The 26,986-nt window shown below is 38.7% G+C and overlaps 1 protein-coding gene across 10 annotated transcripts in view; it reads right to left on the reverse strand.

Moving 5' to 3' along the window:
• Positions 1-26,986, reverse strand: part of RASGRP3 (RAS guanyl releasing protein 3) — a 105,681-nt gene that overhangs the window by 42,499 nt on the left and 36,196 nt on the right. For 7 of the 10 annotated variants that reach the window (XM_019827694.3, XM_045054698.1, XM_045054697.1 and 4 more), the window contains 2 exons: positions 19,976-20,058; positions 1,469-1,601 (listed from right to left, as the gene is read on the reverse strand). The gene's annotated coding sequence lies outside the window, so the exon portion shown is untranslated. The remainder of the gene's footprint in view (positions 1-1,468; positions 1,602-19,975; positions 20,059-26,986) is intronic. The other 3 variants (XM_011281146.4, XM_045054696.1, XM_011281145.4) reach the window with 1 other exon arrangement.

A 26,986-nucleotide genomic window follows, 5' to 3' on the forward strand; every position in this document is an offset into this window, starting at 1 on the left:
TAAAGATGTCTGGAAGCAATTCTTTTATGTCTCTTAACCAACTTACCTTATTGGTGAGGCCTTTCCTGACCACCCTATTTAAAACAACAAGACCTCTCTCCTCACACCCACCTCCCACTTGGCATGCCCTACCTCACCTCCTGGCTTTATTTTTTTTCATAACACTCGTCCCCATTTGATGTACTATATATTTTACTTGTTTATTTGTTTTTAAATCTTTCTAGCACTATAAACATAAGCTCTATGAACGCAGGATTTTTGTGTTTGTTCTCTGGCATACTCCCCAGCTCCTAAGATGTTGTCTCTCACAGAGAAGATACTAAAAAAAAGCATTTGATGAATTAATGAATGAGTGGATGGATGGATGAAGAAATGAATAAAATAAAAATTGTAAAAAGTTTATCTTTGAATATGTGCTATAATATTTTTAGTTTGTTTTAGTACTTTAAATCAGCTTTTAGTAAACAGCCTGGGATAGAGGTTCCTTCCAGCTTTCTAGATTTAATAGGATCTGTCTATATTCATAATAAGAACTTGGTACCTCTTCCAGGACATTTGGGGGCAACACTTCTCTTATTTCCTTAATGTAAATTCTGTCAATCCCATTAAAAGTCAAGATTGGACAATTGACAAGTTTGATTACCCTTCATGTATATATAGACACTTATCTTGTGAACTCTTGTTACTGAATGGTAAATATATTGCTTAGAACCAAATGGCCTACATTAACTAAACTAGTTTCTCAGGTCAAATCTATAATTATTCAGTTGGTCTACTTTTTTTAAAATTGTTTAGTGTTTATTTATTTTTGAGAGAGAGACAGAGAGTGAGCAGTGGAGGAACAGAGAGAGAGAGGGAGACACAGAATAAGAAACAGGCTCCAGGCCTCTGAGCTGTCAGCACAGAGCCCAACGTGAGGCTTGAACTCACAAACTGCGAGGTCATGACCTGAGCTGAAGTCAGATGCTTAATGGATTGATCCACCCAGGCACCTCTATTCAGCTGATCTTCTTGAGGAAGGTATTACCCTTCCATAAGGGGTTAGAAAGAAACAATGTGGTACCAAAAACCTGTCACTATGTTTGGGATATTTGTGATCTGCAAGGAAGGCAGCACATGAGAGCTAGGCAGGCCAGGCTCTCCAGTTACAATCTGTTTCTGCAATCAGTAGATGTGTCTGTGTCCCCACTTAGCATTCTGTCACCTGCACATGCACCTGAGATCTCATTTTATTTGTGTGGCTATTATTGTGTCTGCAACTGCTTTTTCAAAAGTAAAGCTTCTTTATTATAAAAGCAACATATATTCATCATTTAAAATAGGACAGGAAGGAAAAAAAGTTGCCCGCAATCTCACCATCCAAAGATAACTCTTGTTAATATCATAGCACATTTCTTTCAGTTTTCCTAGGCATATTTATTTTGGCAAGTTTTGTATGTAATCTACAATGGTTTAAATAAATACTTACCTACTGGTTCCACACAGATAGGTATCCAGGTCTGCAAGAATGTTAAGGGCAGTTGTCATTCTTGAAAAATGCACTGGGGATGCAGTCTGCAGAACTGGTTTATCCAACTTGAATAATAAGTACTTTGCAGAACCTGATAAAAGAACATAAAGAAATCCCCAGACAGAGTTAAATAATAGAAACCCCAAAGAATCCACGTTGTGTTAAAACATTTCCAAAACCCTTGAGTTATAGGTAGTTTTCGAAATTTTGTCCATCTCAAAGTCAATTAAATAAAGAAAAATATTCGAAATAGTTATTTGGTGACATGGTATTTTTTAAATCAAACAGCTATTTTAAAAAATCAGCCTATTAAAGTGCTGTAAATGTGGCAAAAACCAAAATTTATACACATAGTGTAAAATACTATTTTAGTCCAAATACACTTGTACCATTGGAGTACTCATTACGAATTTCCAAACACTGACCTTGGAATGTTAGTAAATCTCTAAAACAGTTTGTTGTGGTGATCATCAAACTCTGACTCTAAATCATTACTGACTGTCTCAATGTGAGTGTCAATGTTATTTTAGTCCAGGTTGTTTAGTCTCCCAATGGTTTGGGACTTGCTTTAGTGTTGATAGGTATTCTCTGGCTGAAATGAGAATTATTGCTCCCCAGCATACACATTTTCTCACAAGTCTGAAAAGGACACAATAAAGCCAAAATTTCCCCAGGGCTTGAATTACTTCTATGAGAAAAGTTCTCACTTCAAAAGGGCAATAGAGTTCTGTTGGGTGTGATTCCAAAGGCCATGATGTCTGCCTACAGCAAAAAGTCTTTCATTAACATGAAAGCCTCTGTCTTCAAAAAATCCTTGTGAGGTTGCCTAGGACAAAAAGAACTATGCTCCCAATTTTAGAAATAGTAAAAAGGAGTCAGCTCCATGCAGCTAGCATTAACGGACATAAATTAGCACCCCAGCCTCTTGACTCAGAACGTTGGATTTCAGTCCTAGATAAGCAAATGTGGGGGAGTTTTACTTACGTCTGAGTAAAATGCCAATATTGCTGCCTACTTTACTGGATTGTTGAAGGAGTTACAGAGGTAACATAAAATACACCCACCATATGTCCTGTAAAATACTGGGTGCTCAAGGGAATGTTCTTCCCTTCACCCACAGTATCTCTTCCCTTCCAATATTTAAAGGTCTTTAAGTTGAGGACTTAGGTGAAGTACAGGACCAATATGATTGAAGTGACAGGAAGAGAGATGTTAAGTTAGAGAAGAAAAAAGGAAATAGGAGAAAAAACATTGTGACACTAGAGCTTCTAAAAGTGGGGCAGGTGGCCTCATCAGCAATGGAATCCCATTCCTGAAGGTTCTTGAGCCAAAGTAAAGTAATGACTGTCGGAGATGTTGTGGGCTTAATTCCCAGAAGGTGTCTAGGAAGCATGCCAAAATGACAGCAAAGGTTGCTCCTGGCTCCAGGATTACAGAATTTATAAGTTGAAATATTATATCCAGTAAAAATTCAACAGTTTTGAAATGATGTTGGCCATGTTAGAACTTCCAAAGATAGTCTTGTCTATAGCATTATCTCTATTGCAATAAAAAACTAACAAAAACCCTTAAAGACTCTTCCCTCCTAATGGCAGATATTGTCTTTATATATAAATGACCACAAATATGTCTTGGCTTTTATAGGACCTTCATATGGAAACAAGGGGGTTTCTCTAAATGCCTAAAACCTTAGTGAAAATGAGTGGTAATTATTACAAGCCTTTAAACCTTAAGGATTAACAACTAATTCATCCTAGCATTTGTTGTTCTGGCCACATTCAAGCTGAATCTCCCTTTCTCACCACAGACACAAGATTGAAAAGGTGTTATGATTATATTCCCTAAGACTAAGGAGAATCAAGAATATTAAGTTCAGTAAGAGAAAGGTTAATAAAGCTCTGAAAAATAATGAATTTATTTGACAAATATTTACTGGGGATTTATTAGACACCAGATACTAAGTAAGGTACTGGAGTGGCTGGTAGACAAGATTGGGGTCAAGCAGAGAAGAGGATAAATGGGTAAATGAGAAAGACATAATTCTTATACTCTAGCAAAGAATTAAACAAATAATTACAATAAAGTATCCCCTGAAGGGGAGGGGCACTACTTTAGTATAGGAGCGAAGCGAGTTTTAGCTAGGCAAAGAGTGGATGGGAATATTGCAATTATGAAAAGCTGAAAGACATTTAGAATGACTGAAGTATTGAATATGGCAAGACATGAGACTAAAGAGTCCATAGGGGTAGCTCATGAACAGTATTGTAAGTTATATGAAGGCGTATGGGCTTTATCTGAAAGGCAATGGGAAACCATTGTTTCAGAGATGAATAAGAGAGTGGTGTGATCCTACCTAGATTTAAAAAAAAAATTAACATTTATTTACTTTTGAGAGAGAGATGAGAGGGAGAGAGAGACAGAGCACGAGTGGGAGACGGGCAGAGAGAATCCAAAGCAGGTTCTAGGGTCTGAACTGTCAGCACAGAGCCCAACACGGGACTGGAACCCACGAACTGTGAGATCATGATCTGAGCTGAAGTTGTACATTTACCTGATATGAGCTGATAGAGCCACCCTGGCACCCCTAGATTTTTTAAAGATCCCTCCAGCTGCAGTGTGGAAAAGAGATTAGTAGACACCTACACTGATGATGTGGAAAACAGTAGTCAATTATAACCATCCAAGCAAGAGATGATTGCTATCTAAACCAGTGTGTGGCAACAGAGATGGAGGGGGGTGGTTTGTTACAGAATATAATTTGAAGATAGACACAAGATTTGCTGATCCGATGGCTTTGGGGAATGAGCAGAAAGAAGGAATCAGGGATAATTCCCAGGTTTCTAGCTAAACATTTGGTTGGGTTATGGAGCCATTCCCTTGAGATTGAGAAATTGAGGGGAAGGGGAAGGAGTAGGAAATTCATGGTGGACAAAAGATGAGTTCACTTTTAGATGTGTTGTGTTAGAACTGTCTGAGATGTCCAAAGGGAAATGCTGAGTTAGCTTCTGGATACCCATTACAGACTTCTGATTTGACACCTGAGCATATTTAAGTGCTAATCAGTTGGAAAGGAAAATTTAAGGAACAGGAGAAGAATTTAACCTACATAACAAGGATCCCGAGAAGACAGAAGTGATGGAGCCATGCATAGGTGGAGGGATTTACTTTGGATAATGTAGCAAGTCAGCTTTCTCATTGTAACAGCAGGAAAGAGGGCAAAATAGGTAGAGATATATGTAGATTTGTCTTTTTGATAGCAGGAAGTCAAGGAAGGTTCTGTCTAATCACTTCTATTTACTCTAAAAAGAAGGAGACAAGGTCATCTGCTAGAAGGTCTGACGTTTATCAAGAGGAAAAAATATGCAACAGATGTGGTAAAAAGCACAGAAGAAAGAAACAGAATTATTGGGCTATTTCCCATTATTTCCATTGAGAAGGCTGATGTTTCTTTTCTGGAGTTTGTTTTGAGAGTTTAGTGTTCCTTGTTCTGTGGGTGACATCATTCGTGCCACGTTTCTGAAATTATTTAACTTTTCTGGAACAACTTATATGGCAAGTTTCTTCTTTATGGAGCAGGCAATTCTGAGTTAATGCTGTTATAGTCCAGTCACATGTGGTTTCCATAACTCAGAGCTAAAGCACGGCTGGCATTTGCTAGGTAGTTTCCACACAAGGGCATTCCTTCCTTCTCCCATTTTACCCAGCTTCGCTTCAAATGGTGAGGAAGAAGACAGATACTATTGGATGTGATATAATAAAGAAATTGTTTGTCTCTCACCCTGTGACTTGATCCAGAACACTGCATTCTGGGCAACTATAGCCTCAGCCACCATTCCCATGTCCTCTATCTTCCCAGTTGGGATTTCTGTATCTCCGCCCTACCATGTACACACACCAATCTCCTCATTATCTATTATCTTTAAAAAGGTCATAAATAACAAGATACATTACTGTTTCTTCTCAGTTCACTCTTCATATTTGGCATCCTTTGCTTTTTTCTGCATTGGTCTTCTTTTAACTTTAATTTTCCTTCTCATTGTTTTCAACATTACCTCTCAACTCTTTGAATTTCTCTTTCTACCTTATTTCCTCCAATTGATTACTCTTTCTCATCATACTCTGTCACAACCTCCTGTCATCACTGTCAAAGTTGATTCTATCACAAACCAACCCAGATAGTGCGTACTAAGGAAATGAGCCCAGTGCTTAGACCAAAGTTACAACATTTTAAATGGGCCATGGTGACCCAGAGAATAAAGTATCCCACGTTTACAGACAGTGGAGTAATAACCCCAAAGGTAATTGAACAAATGACATCCAGGATAAGCAGCCCTGGAAAACAGTGTTTTTCTCAACTCTAAAAGTAATTTTTTTCATTCTTGTCTTGGATGGGTTTACCTAATGTGATAATGAGGTTTTCCTAAGTTTTAAATTGTTGTTGTTATTGTTTTTTTGTTTTTCTCTTGAAAAGAGCTTTTTCTAAATCGATAGGGCATTGATAATCAGTGTTGTTGTGGGGTGCCTGGGTGGCTCAGTCGGTTGAGCGTCTGACTTTGGCTCAGGTCATGATCTCACAGTTTGTGGGTTCAAGCCCTGTGTTGGGATCTGTGCTGACAGCTCAGAGTCTGGAGCCTGCTTCAGATTCTGTGTGTGTCTCTCTCTCTGTTCCTCACCCCACTCCTGCTTTGTCTCTCAAAATAAATAAAACGCAAAAAATTTTTTTAAAAATAAATAAATAATCAATGTTGTGGGTTTTAGAAAACAAAGTAATAATAGTTTCTTCAAATACTACTTGTTGGTGGCATATAATATGATACACATAATGTTGGGAAAATTACTTATAGTTAAATCTTAGAATATCATTTTGTTAAAGCAAAATATCATTCTCCCCATTTCATAGATGAAGAAATTGAGCTCCAGAAAGGTTAAATTACTTGTCCATGTCATATTACTAGTTAAGTGGCAAATTCAGGTCTGTCCGACTCTGAAAATTTGTATTTTTTCTACTACCCACACAAATTTTAGCTGTTGTTAAGACTTGCCTATTAGATCAATTTCTAGGCATTGCCTAGAACAAATGTGTACTATGCCCTGTGTTTAGCTTCTAAGCATTCGATCACTGGCTCTATTGTCTCAAGATGAATAACCATCATTATTACAGCAGTTTGGCAATTCAGGGACTCACTGGTACCAAATACTGAACGGAAGTCAATAACCAGCTCAGAGCTCATTCCACAAGGCCCCCCTTGTAGCTCCGGTCAACAATTAAGTAACAAGGCTAAGCGGCATTTTGTTTATTTTTTCTTGGTTACTGGTATTTACTATTGGCAATCAAACGAATATATTTACATTTAACAGGAGTTAGATGAGAAATGAGAATCTTGAAGAAGCTTTAGCAATAAATACGAAATTCCAAAGTCCAACCAAGCAGGTATTTTCCTAGCATTTGGCTGAAGCTAAACACAGAAGAGAACTGATATATACACATATTAGACATTTGCAATCAGATGGTTTCCAGATGAACACATTCAACTCCTTGGAAAGGTTATGACCTACCATGGCAACTCTAGTGTTCAAATTGTAAGAAGGATCCCAAAAGAAGATTCAGAATGAGAAAATGTTTAGCCTAGAAGTTAAAATTTTAAACTTTGGGAAAACAGCTTTTATGAAGATCAATGTTTTCTCCTCAAGATGCCAGCATTATATTCATAAGTATCTCATCTGTGGCACTAATGCTCTGGAAGGACCTGATTCCAAATCCCCTCAAGTAAAGTCACTATCCCTTACCCTTTGACTGTTCATTTACTCCAGATTGAGCTTGATAATGATGATGATGATATTGGTGGAGGAGGAGGAAGTCATTGTTTTGAATGCTACCTGGTCCTCATTGTGTTGAGTGCTTTACCCATTGAACTGTGGGAGGCCAGTATTCTCCCCAGTAACCTAGTAATAAATAAAACACAGCTAAACATTGTTCCTTAATTGTTACCAAAATTGTTACCCAAAAAAGGCCGTGTGAGATGAGCTCTGAGCTGGTTCAGGACTTGGTACCAGCACTAACAGGCTCATGCCTCTGTGCCCACCAGGAGCAGGAAGAGATTTTCAGTAACTGGCATGGCTACATACAACTCTTAGGGAACCAGCCACTGGGCCCAGATGATAATCTCAGGGGTTAGCATCTACACAGAAAGCCTCTAAGAAGTAAAAGAATGTGAACGGAAGGCACAGCCAGCAGTATAATCTGTTTCACAGGAATGCAGCCAGCAGTATAATCTGTTTCACAGGAATGCAGTAAGAACCACCAACATACTGGAAGGCTGACTTAAAAAGTATGTCCATGCTTACAGAAAGGCATTTGTTTGGCTGAGCAAAAATAAGGCCAATGATTAAGTATCTGTTAAACATTAAGCACTGGAGGTGTAAAGAGCCCATTTTTTAAAGTTTATTCGTTTTGGGGGGGGTGGGGAGGGGAGAGACATTAAGAGAGAGAAAGAGAGAGGGTGACACAGAATCCGAAGCAGGCTCCAGGCTCTGAGCTGTCAGCACAGAGTCCACTGTGGGGCTCGAGCCCATGGACCACGAGATAATGACCTGAGCCGAAGTCAGATGCTTAACCAACTGAACCACCCAGGCTCCCCTAAAGAGTCCATTTGAAGGGCCTACTTCCCCTGCAGGATACAGATTACAAACTGTTTTTTGTTGCTATTGTTTTTTGTTTTTTTAATTTTTTTTAAGTTTTTATTTATTTTTGATAGACCGGGGGGGGGGGGGCGGCGGCAGAGAGAGAGGGACAGAGAGAGAATCCCAAGCAGAATCACAGAGCCAGACATGGGACTCGAACCCACAAACCATGAGATCATGACCTGAGCTGAAACCAACTGCTGGACACTCAACTGACTGAGCCACCCAGGTGCCCCTGTTTGTTTGTTTTTAGAGAGAGCATGAGCAGGGGAAAGGGGCAGAGAGGGAGAGGGAAAGGAAGAGGGGGAGAGAGAGAGAGACAGAGAGAGAGAGAGACAGAGAGAGACAGAGAGACAGAGAGACAGAGAGAGAATTTTAAGCAGGCTTAAAACTGAGTGTGGAGCCTGACATAGGGCTTGATCCCACGAGCCTGGGATCATGACCTGAGCCAAAATCAAGAGTCTGACACTCAACCCACTGAGCTACCCAGGCACTCCATAAACTGGTTATTATATAATAAGGATCCCATTACATCCAGTGTCAGGGAAACATGCCCAGGGCATTCTGGGAGCACAAATACGGGATCAAATTTAACCAAAGAGATCTGAGAAGGCTTCCTGAACAAGGACACTTCTGGGATTATTAAGTTTTATGGGTCACAAAACTAGAACAGAAAATACCAGCTAAATTCAGTGGTATCAGACAGCAAAGTAGCCAGAAATATCTGAGCTTGAATCCAGAATTGGGCAGGACATTGATATCATCAACCTGTTACCAAGAAAGCTACCCTCAGAGCGACTGGGTGGCTCAGTCAGAGCTTCTGACTCTTGGCTTCAGCTTTGGGCATGATCTCATGGTTCCTTAGTTCAAGCTCCATGTCAGGCTCTGTGCTGATAGTGCAGAGCCTGCTTGAGATTCTCTCTTCCCCTCTCTCTCTGCCCGTACCCCACTCATGTGCTTGCTCTTTCTCTCCGAATAAATTTAAAAAATTAAAAAAAAAAAAAAAGAAACTTTCTCTCACAGGAAACACCCACCCCCCCACACACACACGACAATACTTAGAACAAGAGCTGATGACAGTAAAATGATTTTACTCAGGGATGCACTGAGTTCTGAACTGTCACTGGATTTTTCAAAAAGCATAAGTAAATGGATATACTAAAAGAAGAACGGAGGCTGTACAATGCTGCTTTATTAGTAGTGTTATTAATTTTGTTATCCAATTTTACTATGGACAGTGATAAGCTTTAAAAACTAAATTTCTTACACTATTCTAATGCTAACTCCTGTATACACATGCAGACCCATTTGAAGAGGTAATATTAATTTCTCCTTTGTAAGTGAAACTGTGCTATGTTATCATCTAAATGAAAACATTTTGCTCCTGTTCAGAAACCGGTATGTTCATAGTACTCTTTTGAGAAATGGTAAAGTCTCAGTTTGTGATTACTTCTGAATTGGAGCAAGACCTTTTATTGAAACCAATTAAAGATAAAGTATAGGAACAAAAAACATTTTTAAAATTAGTTCTGCACTCTCCATTAAATGTATATAGCCTGAAGGCCATAATTAGAAGGCTCCACTTAATGACTTTGTCATTTTCTATGATTTCAGGTGTTTCTCCTCCAGCAAACGTTTCTTCCTTTCTCTAAAAGGAAGACATATCTCAAGAGGTGGTGACATCTCTCTTCTTCTCATTTGAGGCATTAACTAATTTCACCTTACCCCTGCAAAGAAATCACTGTGTATACCAACAAAAGAGAAAATATTAGTGACTAATAAATGTCAGTGGTGTCTGAGGTCCCCTTTAACTTCTCTAAGGCTTGCTTTCATCATTCCTAACACGAGAGAAACAATATTACTGTGCCTTCCTCATCAGAACAAAAAAAAGCCCACTTAAAAAAAAGGCTTTAAGAGCATAAAACACAATGGAAAATAAAAAAGGAAATTATGAAATGTTCCCAACTATATTTGAAAAGTGATTTTGGAATTTAGAGTGTATTTCCCTATTAGAACAACATTATAAATGGATTAATAGCATATTACATACAGAAGATAAGGAGGTCGGGGTATCTATCAATGCCGAAAAGAACTTTTAGAATTCTCATGGACTATAGAGGTTGATAGTACTACTTTGTGAATATACCAAATTACCCTTTGGAAATTTTGTGACTCCTAGAAACATGAATCAGATTCAGATGGGTATTTTTCTCTTATTAGTGGATCTAGAGAGACACAGGAAGAGGGAAAAAAGACAGAGGGAGAGGAAGATAGCTTTTCACAAAGTCACTATTAAAGAGTTGGAGGAGGCAAAAGACTGGAAACAAGGGTTTTGTTGATATGCTTATAAAAAGGGAGAATTAATGAATTGGAGCTAAAGTACTAGCAGTTTAAGTAAATATGAGGTATCTTTCCTGACCAAAACCAGAAACAAACAAAGAACATCAGCTCCCTATTGGCCTCCTCTCCTATCGCTCTCATCCTTCACAGTCAGGTAGAATTTGCTGGATTGATTCCATGCCCTCTTCATAACACTCAAATCAAACTCTGTCCACTTCTCCCTTCACTCCCTACTCCCACACTTCACCAAAACTACTCTGGCAGAAGACACCACATTCACCCCAAGGCTCAGCAGCTTTGCGTTGCCTCTTGACCACTCTCCCCCTGAAATTCTCCCCTTGGATGGTTTTCCTGGCAACTTCTCTTCCCTGGTCTTACTCCTGTGCCTCTGGTCACACCTCAGACACACACAGACTCCTTTCTTACTGCTGGGGGTCCACAGGTATCCATGCCTGGACTTTTCTTCTCACCTCAGACTCTCCATGACAAACTCATCCACAACCATGGCTTCAACTACCACTCCATGTTGGTAACTCCAAAAGAAAATGAGGCCAGATGCATGGTATACTGTAGAGGTCAGCGAGTGGAGGCTGCAGATGGGCAGACCTGGGATCACATCCCAGCTCTGGCACTTAACTGGGGGTGCCTTTGAGAAAGTTTTACTTAGCTCGTGGGTACGTTTTCATACCTTACCATCGCACATTGCTAGTGAAGATATGAAATGATACAGCTTTGGAAAACAATTTGGCAGTTTCTGAAAAACTTAAACAGAGAGTTACCATATGATTCAGCAAATTCATTCATTCCAAGGTATATACCTGAAAGAATTGAAAACTTATGTTCAGAGGCGCCTGGGTGGCTCAGTTAAGTGTCCGACTCTGGATTTCAGCTCAGGTCACGATCCCGTGGTTCGTGAGATTGAACCCCACATCCGCCTCTGCACTGACAACACAAAGCCTGCTTGGGATTCTCTCTCTGTCTCTCTCCACTCCTCCCCTGCTAGCATGTGTGCATGATCTCTCTCTCTCTCTCTCTCTCTCTCTCTCTCTCTCTCTCTCTCTCATTTTCTCTCACAAAATAAATAAATGAACATTTAAAAGAAAAAAACAACTATGTCCACACAAAAGTTTATACACAAATGCTCAGCAGTAGTAATCATAATAACCCAAATGTTCAAACAACCCAAATGACTATGAACAACTAAATAGACCAACAAAAGGAAGTGTATCTACGTGATGGAATTTTATTCAGCCACAAAAAGGAATAAAATACTGATACATGCTGCTACGTGGATATACCTGGAAAACATGATGCCACGTGAAGAAAAACATACAAATGAAATGAAATGAAATGAAATGAAATGAAATGAAATGAAATGAAATGAAATGAAATAAAATAAAATAAAATAAGATAAAATAAAATAAGATAAAATAAAATGCCAGACCACAAAACAAGCCATCTATTGTATAATTCCATTGAGATGAAATGGCCAGAATAGGCAAATTCATAGAGACAGAAAGTAAATTAGGGCTTCCAGGGGCTAAGGGAATGGAAGCATAAAGAGTGAATCTAATGAGTTCAGTGTTTCTTTTTGGGGTGATGAAAATGTTCTGAAGTTTGATAATAGTGGTTGCTTTATAACCTTGTGAATGAATATATGAAAAATCATGAAACTATACAACTAAAAAGGATAGATTCTAGTAGTATATGAATTATATTTCAATTATAATTTATTAATTAAAAATTATGTCCTCTTCACCCTCCTAGTAAACTGTTTTATTTCCTTCCTTGATGTATGGCTTCATCTGCCCCGGCATTCCATGCTGGACACGACTCATCCCAGATTTCCCAGCTCCTCCTTTCCCCCTCCCTCCACAGGCAGGTCTGATCATGTACCTCCCAAATGCTTCTCATCTGCTCCCATCACAGTTCCTCTCCACTTCCACTCTCGGGTTCAGGTTGCCATTACCTTTCCCCTGCTCCATGGCAGTGTGCACTGTTGAAAGTTTTCTAGATTGACCCTCAGTTATTCTAGAATGTTATATTACTATAAAATGAACTTCTTTTCTATGTACTATGGACTGAATGTTTGTGCCCCTGCCCAAATTTATATGTTGAACCCCTAATTCCCAGTGTGATGGTATTTGGGGACGGGGCCTTTGGGAGATAGTTAGATCATGAAAATGGTTTGTTGTTTAAGCCACCCAGTCTATGGTATTTTTGTTACAGCAGCCTGCACGGACCAGGACATCATGCTTTGCCCATACTGTTTCTTTTTTAGAATGTTTCCCTTCCCCTCAATAAGTCTGTTTGGCAATCACACACTCACTTCTGAAATGCCTATTTGAATTCTCCTCCTTCCCAGCTCCTCCAGGCAGACTTTGGTACTCAGCTTACTGACTTCCTTTAGGCTTTGTATGATTTATGTTACCAAGTGGTTCTGTCTCCCCAGTAATTTCTTAAGAACCAGACTGTGTCTTTTGTCTTTCTAGCCCTCAACCCAGAAGTGCATCTGATATCTGTCTATGGTTATCTTTCTCTACCACCTTCTTCTTCCAAGATGATCTGCAAACGTCAGATTTCTTTTCCACTGTTTTTCTCTAATCTTATTTTCATCTTGAATTTCTTCTTTTATTCAGTGAATTTACTCCTCTTACATTAACATGCCCATGATGGAATTTCAAGACATGCTTCTAGATTTTTTATTACAGATTTAGGTTATAGAGAATAAAAATACACGGAAAACTTCTTCCAGTCATTTTATCATTTATTTAATAAACACTTATTTCTGTGCCAGACACTGTGATCAACACCATGGCAGAGGTACAAGATTGTATCAGGCATAGATTGTAATCTCAGAGGACTTAAAATCTAAACAGGGAGCCACAAAATGAGCAGAAATTATGATACAGGGCATTATGAAAGAGTCACGAGAGAAGTAATAACTTCTGACTCACAGAATCGAGCGGTGCCTTAAAGCATGAGGGGGGCTGCACTGAGTGGAGAAAGAAGGAGAAACCGCATGCAAAGAAAACAACACTGAAAAAGGCAGAGAGGTGTGGAGAAGCAGGAATACTAACAGAATGGGGCTCTTAAAACTGGATTTAAAGTTCACATGTGTTCATTCCTTTCACTCAATCAACATTGAGACAGGGAGAGAGAGACTGTCATGTTCCAAGCATCACAACTAAAAGCCACTGTGAAGGTCCATGTGATATAATCCAATGCAGCCCTCTTCTGGGTCCGTGCAGGCTTTACACATTTTAGTCATTTAATGAGTTCTGAGTAGGCTTGATTGATGGTTAAGAGCCGACTCTACAGACAAACCACTGACACCAAATTTGACTCCTGTACTTTCTAGTATGTGGCCTTGGGCAAATTATGTAAGCTTTATGGTGCCTCTGTATCTTTATCTATATAGTTGGAGAGTAATAGTATCTATGTTGTAGGGTTATTATGAGAATTCAATGAGTTAATACAGGTTAAATGCGAATTAACTGTAATATGGTACATTCTCAGTAAGTGTTAGCTACTATTGTTTTTTCCCTGGTAAATGACCAAAAAGTGCCCTCTAACTATGGAATAAAATGATTCCTATTTACATCATGTCTCTCAAAGTTATAAGCCATATGTATTTTACAGACACATACTCATTTGGTGAAAGAGGAGAAAAGGCAGCATAGGCTGGAAATCTGAATTATGAAATGAGAGCTAGTTTAAATCCCATTTCTACTAATTGTACTGTAGTCCCATATTTTCTTAAAGATTCCATAATCAGTGGAGCACCAGGGTGGCTCAGTCAGTTAAGCATCCAATGGACTCTTGATTTTGGCTCAGACTGTGATCTCATGGTTTCGTGCGTTCGAGCCCTGTGGGTCTCTGTGCGCTGACTGTGCAGAGCCTGTTTTGTATTCTCCCCTCTTTCCTTCTCTCTCTCCACCCCTCCCCCATTCGTGTTTTCTCTGTCTCTATCAAAATAAATAAACTTTAAAAAGATTCCATAATCAGGTTATTACTATGTAGTATTCATTATTTTGGGAGGATAAAGTAGCTGTCTCTAGACATACAACCCAACTATTCATATTCACCTATTTATATTTTTACCCATCAGTTACAATCTATTTTTCAAAGAAATATCTATCAAGCGTATAAGATAGGTCCTTACAGGGATACACAGACACATACATGTCCCCAGAGAAGTTAAAGAGCAGGAAATTTTAGTAGATACATATAGAAATCTCAGTAGTATTTCATATATACCAAAGGGTCATGAATAGGACCCCAGTCTTGACATTGAACCCATTCTTCTCCAGAATGGGAATAAATGCATGTCAGGTTATCAAAACCCATAAAAAAAATGTTCTTGAGATTAGATAGAACACAAAAACATTTCCACCTAAAGTTCAGCTGATGGAGATACTGGTCACAATAAGGATGTTGAAGAGTTGAAATAGTTAGTGAAACCGAGCCAGGCACTAAAAATAGAATGAGAGCCTTGTTGGCTTCTGTGGTAATTTGTGGGGATTTCACAAGTCCCCATGTTCACACAGTTTTAACCCCTCGCCAATCTTTATCTCGCCACAAGATCTCATATTTTCAACACTTCTAATTTCTAGTCCAGGAACCAGGCCACGTATTTATTTATTTAACTATCTTAGCACTCTTCAACCGTTAATCACAGAAAACCTGAAAGTTTTTACCAAGCATTTGGGTAAAGAGATATTTTCTCACTACTCAATGCAATGCTAATTATTTGTTGCATTCTTAAAACAGAAAAATATAAATGAAGATGTTTAGAGGTGCCTGGGTGGCTCAGTCAGCTGAGCATCCAACTCTTGATTTCGGCTCAGGTCATGATCTCATGTTTGGTGGGATCGAGCCCCACACTAGGCTCCTCGTTGACAGCACAAGTCTGCTTGGGAGTTTCTCTTTCCCTCTCTCATTGCCCCTCCCACACTCTCTCACTCTCTCAAAATAAATTAAAAAAAGAGAAAATGTTTAAAAATCTCATTAATTTATTACTACATAGTAATACCTGGTTTGGGAGATAAAGGGGGAAAAGCCACCATAAAGCCATCAATTACTGGGAAGAAAAATACTGGAATACCTCAAGCAGTGTCTAGACTGAAAAATGAAGGAACACTCAAGACCCAAAATGTGTTACCTTCAGGCATCTAAAGCAGTGTGAACAGAGCCCAAGTTTTGTACAAGTGTTTTTGGTTCTCAGGCATTATAATGCTTTTTCCAACATTCAGTTTTGCTTTTGGATAAGGGAGTCTTGCCTTTGATAATGTGCTGTCTACAAGGTACCAAACATCTATTTATAAAAACTAGAAAATTGTTTTTGCCATTTAGAAGTATCCAAATCTCCACATCTTTGTGGTTATATGAAGCAATACTTCCCACAAAATCTAAGGAACCCTAGATCTGATGCTATAGCAGTTAAGTGTAAAAGTACACTGCTGCTTAAACATTGTATTGTTCTCAAATGCCCTTTAAAAATTTTTCTCTTTATCTAAGCACACCTATTTAAAGGCAAATACGGAACCACAAGTCCTAGTTTTATTTTTTCTCCAAATTGAAGATGGTGCAAATTAAGTTCTTCCTTACTTATCATTCACAGATTATAGAATGGTGACCCTTTGGACAGAGGTCTGGCCCATTAATGTTATTTTTTTTGTTAGGCCCTCACAAAGTTTCAAAATCTTTGCATTATTTGCAAAATGTACAAATCCAGACTTTACCTTTTAAAAATCCAGTTTTCTAGATTCTTGTGGAGAAATCATATCTGCCCCATGAGGCAATATCTGGCTGGAGCTGAGTAGCGACTGCCTTCCAGTTCCCCAAAGTTCCAACTACCCTCTATTGTTTCCCCAGCTGAGGCCAAGGGTCATTGCCATTTATGTGCCTTTTCTTTTTAGCAGATTTATAAGGAAGTAGATTTATAAAGAAGATTCTTATCCCAATCTACTTCACTCATTATAGTGTCTTCTTGGCCTGCAGATATTTGCATTTGTGAGCCCCGAATTCAGACACATCAGGCTCCCTCTTGACATTACAGATGCTAAGCAAAGGTTAAGGGGGATTCTTCATTGTACAGGTCTTCACAATGTTACTACTTGTGGATTAAACAAAGAAGAACCACAGCTACTATGCCTTCTGGCATATTTTCATTCAAAAAGTAGGTTCAGATCACAAGACAAACTTCACCTCCCACCCAAGCAAGACAATAAGTTTGAGAATTTCTACAGCATTTGTCAGGCTTGCTTTGGCTAGCAGATTATTACTTATTTCCATTTATAATATAATGTATAGAAAAGTATAATGTATAGAAAAGTTCTTGTAAAATAGATGTTCATTAATGATTCCCAAACAGCATGGGACTTGGTGCCAATACCCTCTCAATGCTTTACTTTGCAGATTCTGGAAAGATTAAGGGAAAATAGAACATATACTGGAACGTCTATATATTTAAAAAAAATGTACCTACCCATGCTTAGTGGAGAATACATTTTTAGATTCCTCACATTATAGTGAATATCTAGTTTCACTCTCCCCCACTTCCTCCCTATGTTGCTTTGGATCTATTGACTACGGCTAGTAACAGCTTACTCCTCCATGTCAGATTTGAGTAATACACAGGTACTCATCACTGTGGGCTTTCAGGATAGCTTCCTGTGGATAATTTCCGGCACTTAGATAATGAGTCACTTGGGTAACTAGAGACTATACAAGTTGAGCTGGTATTCTTCCTTTGTTGTTGTTTATTGCTCTAAAAGGAGAAACCAGAAACTGAGGAAGGGTTATTTACTGGGTCAGTGCAGCTGCAAGGCCTGGTCTCTAAACACCTGATTTCATCATTGTGCTCATTCAAGTCTTCTGATAGTGCCTTTTTTGTCTACTACAAAGAAACCCTGTAGTTCTAAAAAGAGAAAGAGATTGTGGTACAGGAGAGACAGAGAACATTTCTACTTTACAAGGGGACCTTTTATTCACCAGGTAAACTACCTCACTTTCTAAAGGAGAGCCCCAAGGCCAAATAGATAACATAATTTGCCCAAGTTTAAACAGTGAGTTCATGGAAGGAAGGGAAACACATCATCACAGTGAGCTTCCAGAGAATCCAGCCTCATACTGGGGTCCCTGGGACATAAAAAGTACATGTGTCAGAAAGCTGATTTTGAACTAATGCATCTGTCTTAAAAAGTATAACTTTTCCAACATGAAGCAGCCTTTGGCCACTTAGACTTGGAGAAATGAGGCAGCTATCTGCCGTCTGTCATGGAATTTCTACTCAGCAATCTAATTTTAAGAGACTTTGGCTATTTGTACAAATATGACTCCTAACCAATCATCTCCCTTTGTCAAAATATTTTTTGTATTCAGGGGCCTAAGATGATAATGAGGTTTTAGTAAGAAGCTAAAATCCCTTGTTGGTGGGTACTGGGCATCTGAAGCAGTTCTGGGGCTTATGACAAAGAAGCAGGATGACATTTTGTTGACCCACAAACCACAAGAGTTCAGACATCAGTGCACTGCAGTTCTCAGACAAAGGAAATTGATAATACATATAATCTCTGCACCATCTCGAATGGGGTTGTGTGCCTATTTAATGTCTTTCTTCAAAAGGAATTAGAGGGCAATAATCTAACTTCACTCTACAAAATAATTCTGAAAAAGAGAGTTAGTAGTATTATTTCTCTGTTGTAAATAAAAAGGATTACAAAGAAATTAAGTAAATTTTCGATTAGCTACTCAATCAATTCACCAATCAACAAGCATTTATTAAAGATTAACTTTTTTCTCTTTTATTTCTGAATGATGTGTAACTATTATCTTTTAATCCACTTAAAAGTGTGATTCAAACAGAAAAAAAAAGATCTGACTCTTTTTTTTTTAAGTTTATTTATTTTGAGAGAGAGAGCAAGAGAGAGAATGAGCAGGGGAGGGGCAGAGAAAGAGGGGAAAGAGAGAAGCCTAAGCAGGCTCTGCGCTGTCAGCACAGAGCCCAACATAGGGCTTGAACTCATGAATTGTGAGATCACGACCTAAGCAGAAATCAAGAGTAGGATCCTTAACCGACTGAGCTACCCAGGTCCCCCAAAAGGATCTGATTCTTATCTCATCAGGATAAAAGTAAGTGTCTGTTTAGGCTTAGTATCCAAATAGTTCTTTACTGATTAAAAAAAATAATGACTGAACACAATACCTCTACCTTCCAGATATTATGCCAGGGCCTGGGTATCTGGTGAACAAAAGAGACCCGATCCCTGCCCAATGGTGTATACAGTTTAGGGAGAGAAACCAACAACAGACAAGTAGACAAACCAATATATAATTACAAGCTGTTATAAGAGCTAGGAATGAAAACTCACCCAGGATGCTAAGATAGAGAATGACAAGAGCAATTATTTTAGGTAAGTACGAAGGACAGATCTCTTTGAAGAGTTGGAACTTGGAGATTAAGTTAGTAAGAGATGTGAAAGACTGAAAGGCCTGAAAAACCGTCGGAATTATAACTCCATTAACTGAGATAGAGAAGATTGGCAGGATAGCGGGAGAGGTACACTGGACGAAATCTAGAGTTTTGCTTAAGATGTGCAATGGTTGAGGGGCACCTGGGTGGCTCAGTTGGTTGAGCATCTGACTCTTGATTTGGGCTCAGATCATGATCCCAGGGTTGTGGGATGGATCTGAGCATGGAGCCTGTTTGGGATTCCCTCTCTCTCTCTCTCTCTCTCTCTCTCTCTGCCCCTCTCCCCCACTCACACTCTCTCTCTAAAATAAAAAAATAAATTAATTAAAACCAAAAAAGAATGTGTTAAGATTGAGATGCCTGTGGAACTCCTGGGTGCAGGTCTCAAGATGTAGTTATTTAAACAAACATGGAAAGATCTGAGATGGAATTTAATTTGGGGAATTGTCCCCATATGAACAGCATCTAAAGCTACATAAATGATTCAGATCACTTAGGAGGAAAGTATAAAGACAAAGGACAAGAGCATTCCACCTTGAGCATTCCAACATCTAGAGGTCAGAAAAAGGAGGTAAAGCAGCAGAGCGTCATGAGGAGTTGTCAGAGAGACAGAAGGAAAATGTCAAGCAAGTTGCTCCATGAGGCCAAGAGAAGGACATGCTTATGGAAGCTGAAACCATTAACTGTGTTGAATGCTACTGAGAGAGGTCAAACAAGAGACATGGGAAACTCTGCTTTTTAAATTTTTGCTACAAGGAGGTTAGTGGTCACCTTGACAAGAGCAGCTTTAGTGGAGCTGTAGGCAGAAGCCAGGTTGCTGTGAGCTGAAGACTAAATGGCAGATCAAGAAACAAAGACAGCTTGTGCAGAATATTAATTTAATAACTCTGTCTAGAATCGAAGAGAGATTGGCAGTGGATGCGGGGATCAAGGGACATTTTTATAAGATGAGAGCTGCCGAAACATACCTGTATCCTGATGGGGATGATCTTGTAGAGAAGAAGACGTTAAGGAATCAGGAGGAGGAAGAACTAACCAAGGGTCTGAGCACCTGTTGGAACATGAATGAAGAAAGGAAGAGAACATGGTTGTAAACATAGATAGAGTATATAATTACCAAGGGCAAGATGAAGGAGAAGAACATAAATCAGAGACATAATCATCAGGTTGCCAACAGGAGTTTATCTAATCCACCTGCTTCTGACACAGTCAGTTCTCCTTCTTGAGATTTTGAAGAGGAAAGAAAGAAGCAGAGAAATGAGCTCTCTGAGTCCCAGAGGGAGAAGTCCCAGGATAAACTGTCCTATGACTTAGGATCTAATGATCCCTTCCCCCACTCTCTTAAACAGCAGGGCCCCAATTCCTTTGAATATTTTTTTAGTAATTAAATATCTGCATTCTTGCCTGCCAACGTTTGATGCTCTTAGATACCAGAGTGCTTTTGACTTGTATGGTCAACCACTCAACTCAGCTTTCTGTGGATCTTATTCTGAAGGACTGTTCATTTTACATCCCCGTTTTTGCCATGGTGCCAATGCAGTAGCATTTCTTAAGGATATAGGTCACCACCACATACTCTTCAACAAGTCACAAGATGAAATGGCACATGTAAATCATATACAGTGTTTTCAAGGCATACTAGAGTTAGATCTATAACTGACATATATGGATCGGGGTGTTTCAACCTCAATACTACAGATACTTCAGCTGGATAATTCTTTGTTGTAGGGTCCATCCCATGCACTGCAGGCTGGTTAGCAGCATCCTTGGCCTCTATTCACTAGGTGCCAGTAGTACCCCACCCCCAGCCCCAGTAGGGACAGCCCAAAATGTCTCCAGACATTGCCAAATGTCCCCAGAGGTCAAAATTGTCCCCAGTTGAAAACCACTGAAACAGGCTGTTGTCTGAACATCAAACTGGAAACTGAAAAAGTTAATCAAACATCTAAATTTCTTCCTAGTATCAGAATGTCTGCTTTTTGTGTAATGAAATGCCTGGTTATGTAACTGAATTTTTCGGTCTTCAAATGAATCCTAGACATCTTCATCAACAATAAGCATTTGAACAAATGCATCTTCTAGACATCATCTCCACTTGATTTTTAATTCTGGAGCCAATTGGCAGGTTTTAAAATGTCAGAACTTGACTTAATTTAGAACATTTCAAAGCTTTCTAAGTCTAAGTTTGTCCATCATTCTACTAACTGACATATTTTGGCCCTTGTTTTATTCTTATGCTAATCATTTTCAGCTTTATTTTATTTTTGCTGTTTACCGTAAGTCACGTGAAGTCTTTCTGGAGAATGTCAGAGGACTTATGAACACAAGTACTTTTTTTTTTCTCAATATGTGAATCAAGAGTTCTCTTTTGTGAGAATAGGTTACCTTCTTTCCTATTGCCCAAGCACTGGCTCCTCTTGAGTAATCTCGGGATGGGTCTAGATAGAATGCATCGCCTGTACTGCAGTTTTGACTAATAAGCCATCTACTCTGTTACACTGTTCTTCTGCAGAGTTGTTACAGGCAGGCAGGGATGCTCAGTGTGAAACTGTTGGAGGTGATCTGTTCTCATACCTGCCCAATCATTTACTGACAGAGTGTGTATGCTTCTAGGGGTCAGTTTCTTCACATTCAAATTCAGTTAACATTTACTGGGAAGCATGTAGTTTTGCCAAGTCAGTTCTTGCCATTGCCTCAAAGACTGTTTGGTGGCCCCATATGGCCACAACTTTTGAGGATCAAGAAGTTCTCAAACAGCTCCTTGTTTTCATCAATAACCCAGTAAGAGTCGGCCATGAATTGTGTTAATCCTTCTTGAATCCCAGCCTTTTGGCAAAATAAATGTATAAGATCAGTCACTCTTGTGTAAAATATAAATTTTCAATAAACAAATATTGGACTCCAGTTAATAATATGTATGATGAAGTACTTATAAATGAAGTGCACTGCTGTCTGCAACTTATTTTGAAAAAAAAAAAAGACTAAACAATGGATGAATAGAAGATAAATGAATAGATGTGAAAAAGAAAACATGATAAATTGTTAATGTTAAAATTGAATTGGTGGTATATGGACATACACTGTACAATTCTTCCAAGATTTTTTGTTTGAACATTTTCATCATACAGTATGAAAAACTTCTTTCCATTATTTAAAATTTACATCTTTCAAACCTTTAGTGTTCGGGGATTTGATGAATAAATCATGTTTATTAGCCTTTGTGATTTTACAACTATTATTGTGTGCTAACTAAAGAGATCCCAGTCATCAGTCTGTCTAAGGGGCTCCTGTAGACCCTTGAACATTTTAGATGCTACTCTGGATGTTTTAATTTTTGTTAATGACTTTTTAAGTTGGAACAATCAAAATTACTCCAAATGTTCCAGGTCTGAAAGCTTTGTTTGAGGGTAATAGGAAGATATTTTTGGATTTGTTTCCAAACATCTCTGGCTGATGAAAAACCAGGCTAAATTGCTTTTCAAGGAATCCCTACACTATATCAGTTATTGGCATATTCATATGCTGGTTATGCAAGTTAAAATGTCCAAATTTTCCTTAACTCCATTCTCACCTTCACCCCTGTATCTAATTGATCTCACGAACTATCAATTTACTTTTTAAGTATTCTGAAAATTCTTCCACCTTCTCCATCACTATTGGCTTGGTTCAAATCCATCTCTGGAGTCTTCTATTGGTTTGGTCTTTTTTCTATTCAACCTATTCCCCTCATTGCCTCTAGAGTTTTCTTTCTAGATTACAAATATATTCCTATCACTTCCTTACTTGACAAGCCAAAATAATAGTTATGAATTATTATTTTTTAAGTTTGTCTGTTTGTTTTGAGACAGGGCAAAAGCATAGGAAGAGCAGAGAGAGAGGGAGAGAGAGAATCCCCAGCAGGCTCCACACTGTCAGTGCGGAGCCTGATGCAGGGCTTAATATCATGAACTGTGAGATCATGACCTGAGCCATAATCAAGAGTTGGAAGCTTAACTAATTGAGCTACCCAGGCACCCAAATTGTTAATTATTTTAGATGTATTAATTACATTATGGATTTTTCAAAAGAAAACTTATATTTTAGAAATACATACTAAATACATACTAAAATATTTATGGGTGGAATGATTAAATGTTTGAGATTTGTGTCAAAACTAATATGGGAACAAGAGAACATGCATGGGGATAGAAATGAAACAAGATTGGTCATCAAAAATTGTTGAAGTCAGGTAATGAATACAAGGGGGTTCATTATATTACTCTGTCTACTTGTGTATATGTTGGAAATGTTTTATAATAAAAAATTTTTTTTTTAATTTTAAATCATCCTCAAAAATATCTAAATGCTGCAGAAGGGCAAACACTACCTCAGCCATCAGAATACCCTTATCTTTGAGCCTTTTCTCCAGTTCCTCTTCCAACAGGTACCCTCTGATTCAGCTCTACCAAGCTACATGTTATTTGTGGAAAGAAGACTTTTAAAATACAGTTTTTTCTTCTTGAACAATGACTACTTGTCCTTTTGAACCTAGTTCAAATGTCACCAAATCTAAGGAACATTCCTTAACTCACACAAATAGTCATCTTCTCTTCCCCAGCTTCCACAAAACTCTACACAAGCCTTTGTTATAGACCACATATTTGTGTGTTATGATTATTGTGATTTTAAAAAATATATTGGTATGCTTAATATAGGTGGTAATATCCTCCAGGGTAAAGTTTGTGCCATTATTCAGGTTAGTGCAACAGGCAGCAGAAAGCATATGTTTAAAAATACTTGCCAAATTAATTATAGGAAAATATATTTGGGGCTTTTTTTTCTTTAACTTTTGTTACCTAAATGTAAACTCCAGCTTCCACATAAGAAGTCCCATAAACTAGACTGTAGTTACTGAAGTTTTAATAACTGTTGGTTGAGTAAAATCTCCGTATCTGAGAATTAAAACTCAAAACAATTTTTTGAACGTATTAGCCTCTATTACACAAGCTTGATGTGAGAGAAAATTCCAAAGAGTTGCAGAATTCTATGTGTGATATATTTCTCAGTCATCGTGATAGGTGAAAAGATAAAACCTCAATTCTTACACAGTAAAACCACCATCACTGGCTTAAGTCGACCACAGTTCCTGCAGCTTCCAAGAGAGGGTGAAGGAAGTATTTCTTCTAAAACATAGAGAATTAAAATAGCATGAGATATGTTCCACTGGTCCTGCTTCAAGGTCTGCTTGCCCTTTTATCTATTTGTAATCATGGCCCCAAGAAACAATTTATTAAGCGAGTATGATTGCTTCTTTTGATGCCAACATTATGTCACTTCTCATAAAAACCAAATATAATTTAAAGCAAACGGTCACTGCTTGTTAATCAGCCAGGTCCTCCAGTCATGATCTTCTTTATACTTGTCATCATCTGAGATCGTGTAATGATTTTTGAGTGTAGCCAGAGGCTAGGCTCTGCAAGAGAACACTGGCCACGGTGCAGAATGCCACAGCTGAGAGAACACCTCAACAGTGCAAGCAGGATGAGTGTTTTCTGGGTGCAGGCTACAAGGAGACTATGGGATGCAGTCATAAATCCACAGATTCCTATGAAGTCTCTTTGTGCTATAGCACTCCTCTAATGGAAATGGCTAGGTATTGGGCATGATGTAATGTTGGTTACATGACAAGGCCAGCAGAATCCAGACTCCACAGAATGGCTGCCCTTCCCATAGTGAGCACCAGATTTTAACATAAACATAGTGAGAGACAAGTGTGGTTGAGTAGAAAAGGCACACACTTTGTTTACAGGCAGACTAGGACCAGAACCCTGGCTTCACTACTCCCTGGCTTGTGACCATGTGCAAGATACTCAACCTCTCTGAAATTTAGTTTTCTCTTCTGTAAGAATGTCAATGATAATGTCTACCTCTGGACGTTGTGAAAATAAACATCAGTTTTTTTCCTCTCCCAGCAGCAGATTCTGTTTAAATGCCAACTACATTAAACTACTGTTTAAATGTCCGACTCCTGATTTCGGCTCAGGTCATGATCTCACAGTTTGTGGGTTTGAGCTCCATGTTGGGCTCTGCTGACGGTATGGAGCTTGCTTTGGATTCCCTCTCTCCCTCTCTCTCTCTCTGCCCCTCCCCCACTCATGCTCTCCCCCTCTCTCTCTCTCAAAATAAATAAACTTAAAAAAAAAATAAATGCCAACTACAGAAGGAAAAGAGAGACAGATTCATCTTAGAATCTGAATGAGTAGGGAGAGAGAGACAACAGAGAAACCTAGAGCACCACCATTCAGTTGAGCACTGTCCTTGCCATAAACAGCGATCTGCAAAACATCCTGTCAACTCATGATTTTGAATGGCAAGCATTCCATGTATACACGAAATACTTTCTACGTTTAGAAAGCAGAACTGAAAGTAAGGCAGAATCCAAAGTTCAGTCAAATTGAAACCAGGGTATGATTTTTCCAGATTTTTCCAGAAATTATACTCAGTTCTTCCATTTTAAAAAAGTTTTAAATTCTTGAGTACTTTTTGAGCTCCAGAATTCTATGTTAACTTGATATTTGAGAACATGCCTCCTTGATAGTCATAGGCAAGTTGACAGGGTGTGGCTAGATGAGGCTATTTGTCCTTCCAAGCTCCTCGATTCTGGGTCCAAAGAGTTCTATCAAACTAGTGTGTCAGTTCCTGAATAGGAACCTCTAGCTGGTACCTTCCTAAAGTGAACTTATATAAAAGTCTCCAAGGAAAATTGATTCTGCTCATTTTGAATTGTTAAATGAAATGAAAAATAATTATTTTCTCAAAACAAAACAGAGGCATGACTGAACAGACTTTTTTTTCATCTTTCTTTCTTTCTTTCTTTCTTTCTTTCTCCCACACCCCCTTCTCTCTCTCTCTCTCTCTCTCTCTCTCTCTCTCTCTCTCTCTCTCTTTCTCTCTTTCTTAATTTGGAGTCTTATTCCATGGCAAATTGATGGCCTCTTTGCCTAAGTTCTTCTCCAGCCCCTTGCCTTCCTAGTTCATCAGTTGCTAAGGTCTCAATCACAATACAAATATTTCAGAAGGGAGAAAGAAAAGCAATTAAAATCATGTAAACACATTCAAATGTAGTTACTTGTCTGTGATTTTTTTAAGACACTTTTTAAAAAATGTTTATTTATTTATTTTTAAGAGAGAGGGAGAGAGAGCATGAGTGGGAGAAGGACACAGAGAGAGAGGGAGACAGAGAATCCCAAGCAGGCTCCACATTGTCAGCACAGAGCCCAACATGGGGCTTGAACTCACAAATCAACCATGAGATCATGACCTGAGCTGAAACCAAGAGCCGGATGCTTAACCCTGGATGCTTAGCCAAATGAGCCCCCCCCCCCCCAGGTACCCACCTTGTCTGTGATTTTTGAAACAATGAAGCAGCAGCAAAGTGACTAAAGTGAAGTTCTGGAACTAATGACAAACTTTTTTCCACATTATTTTCCCCATCACTAGTTTTCTGTCAAAGACTGTACCTGGAACACATTCACTTAAAACACTTACAATGCAAAAGCAAATTAATGGCATAATGATCTAGGCAAGGCTCTTGGAATATTTTGTGGGGTGGAGACAGATCCTCCTAAAGCAGCACAAAGTTACGAGTAAAGATAGAGCAGCAGTTTGAATAGACGAGTCTTCAAGAAATAAAATGACTGGTTTGATCACATAGAAACTTCCAAGATGTTAGGGTATGTGCAGGCAGGCAAATCATTCATATATTGAGTTGAACTCTCCACTTACAATAGGGGCTACTTCCTATTCTACAGGCTGGAATCCAGGAAGCTAAGCCTTTAACGTACCATCTTATTTTCTCTCTTTCTTTCTTTCTTCCTTCCTTCCTTCCTTCCTTCCTTCCTTCCTTCCTTCCTTCCTTCCTTTCTTTTCTTTTCTTTTCTTTTCTTTTCTTTTCTTTTCTTTTCTTTTCTTTTCTTTTCTTTCTTTCTTTCTAATTTTTT

The sequence above is a fragment of the Felis catus genome, chromosome A3 (genome assembly GCF_018350175.1).
Source record: "Felis catus isolate Fca126 chromosome A3, F.catus_Fca126_mat1.0, whole genome shotgun sequence".
Taxonomy (NCBI): domain Eukaryota; kingdom Metazoa; phylum Chordata; class Mammalia; order Carnivora; family Felidae; genus Felis; species Felis catus.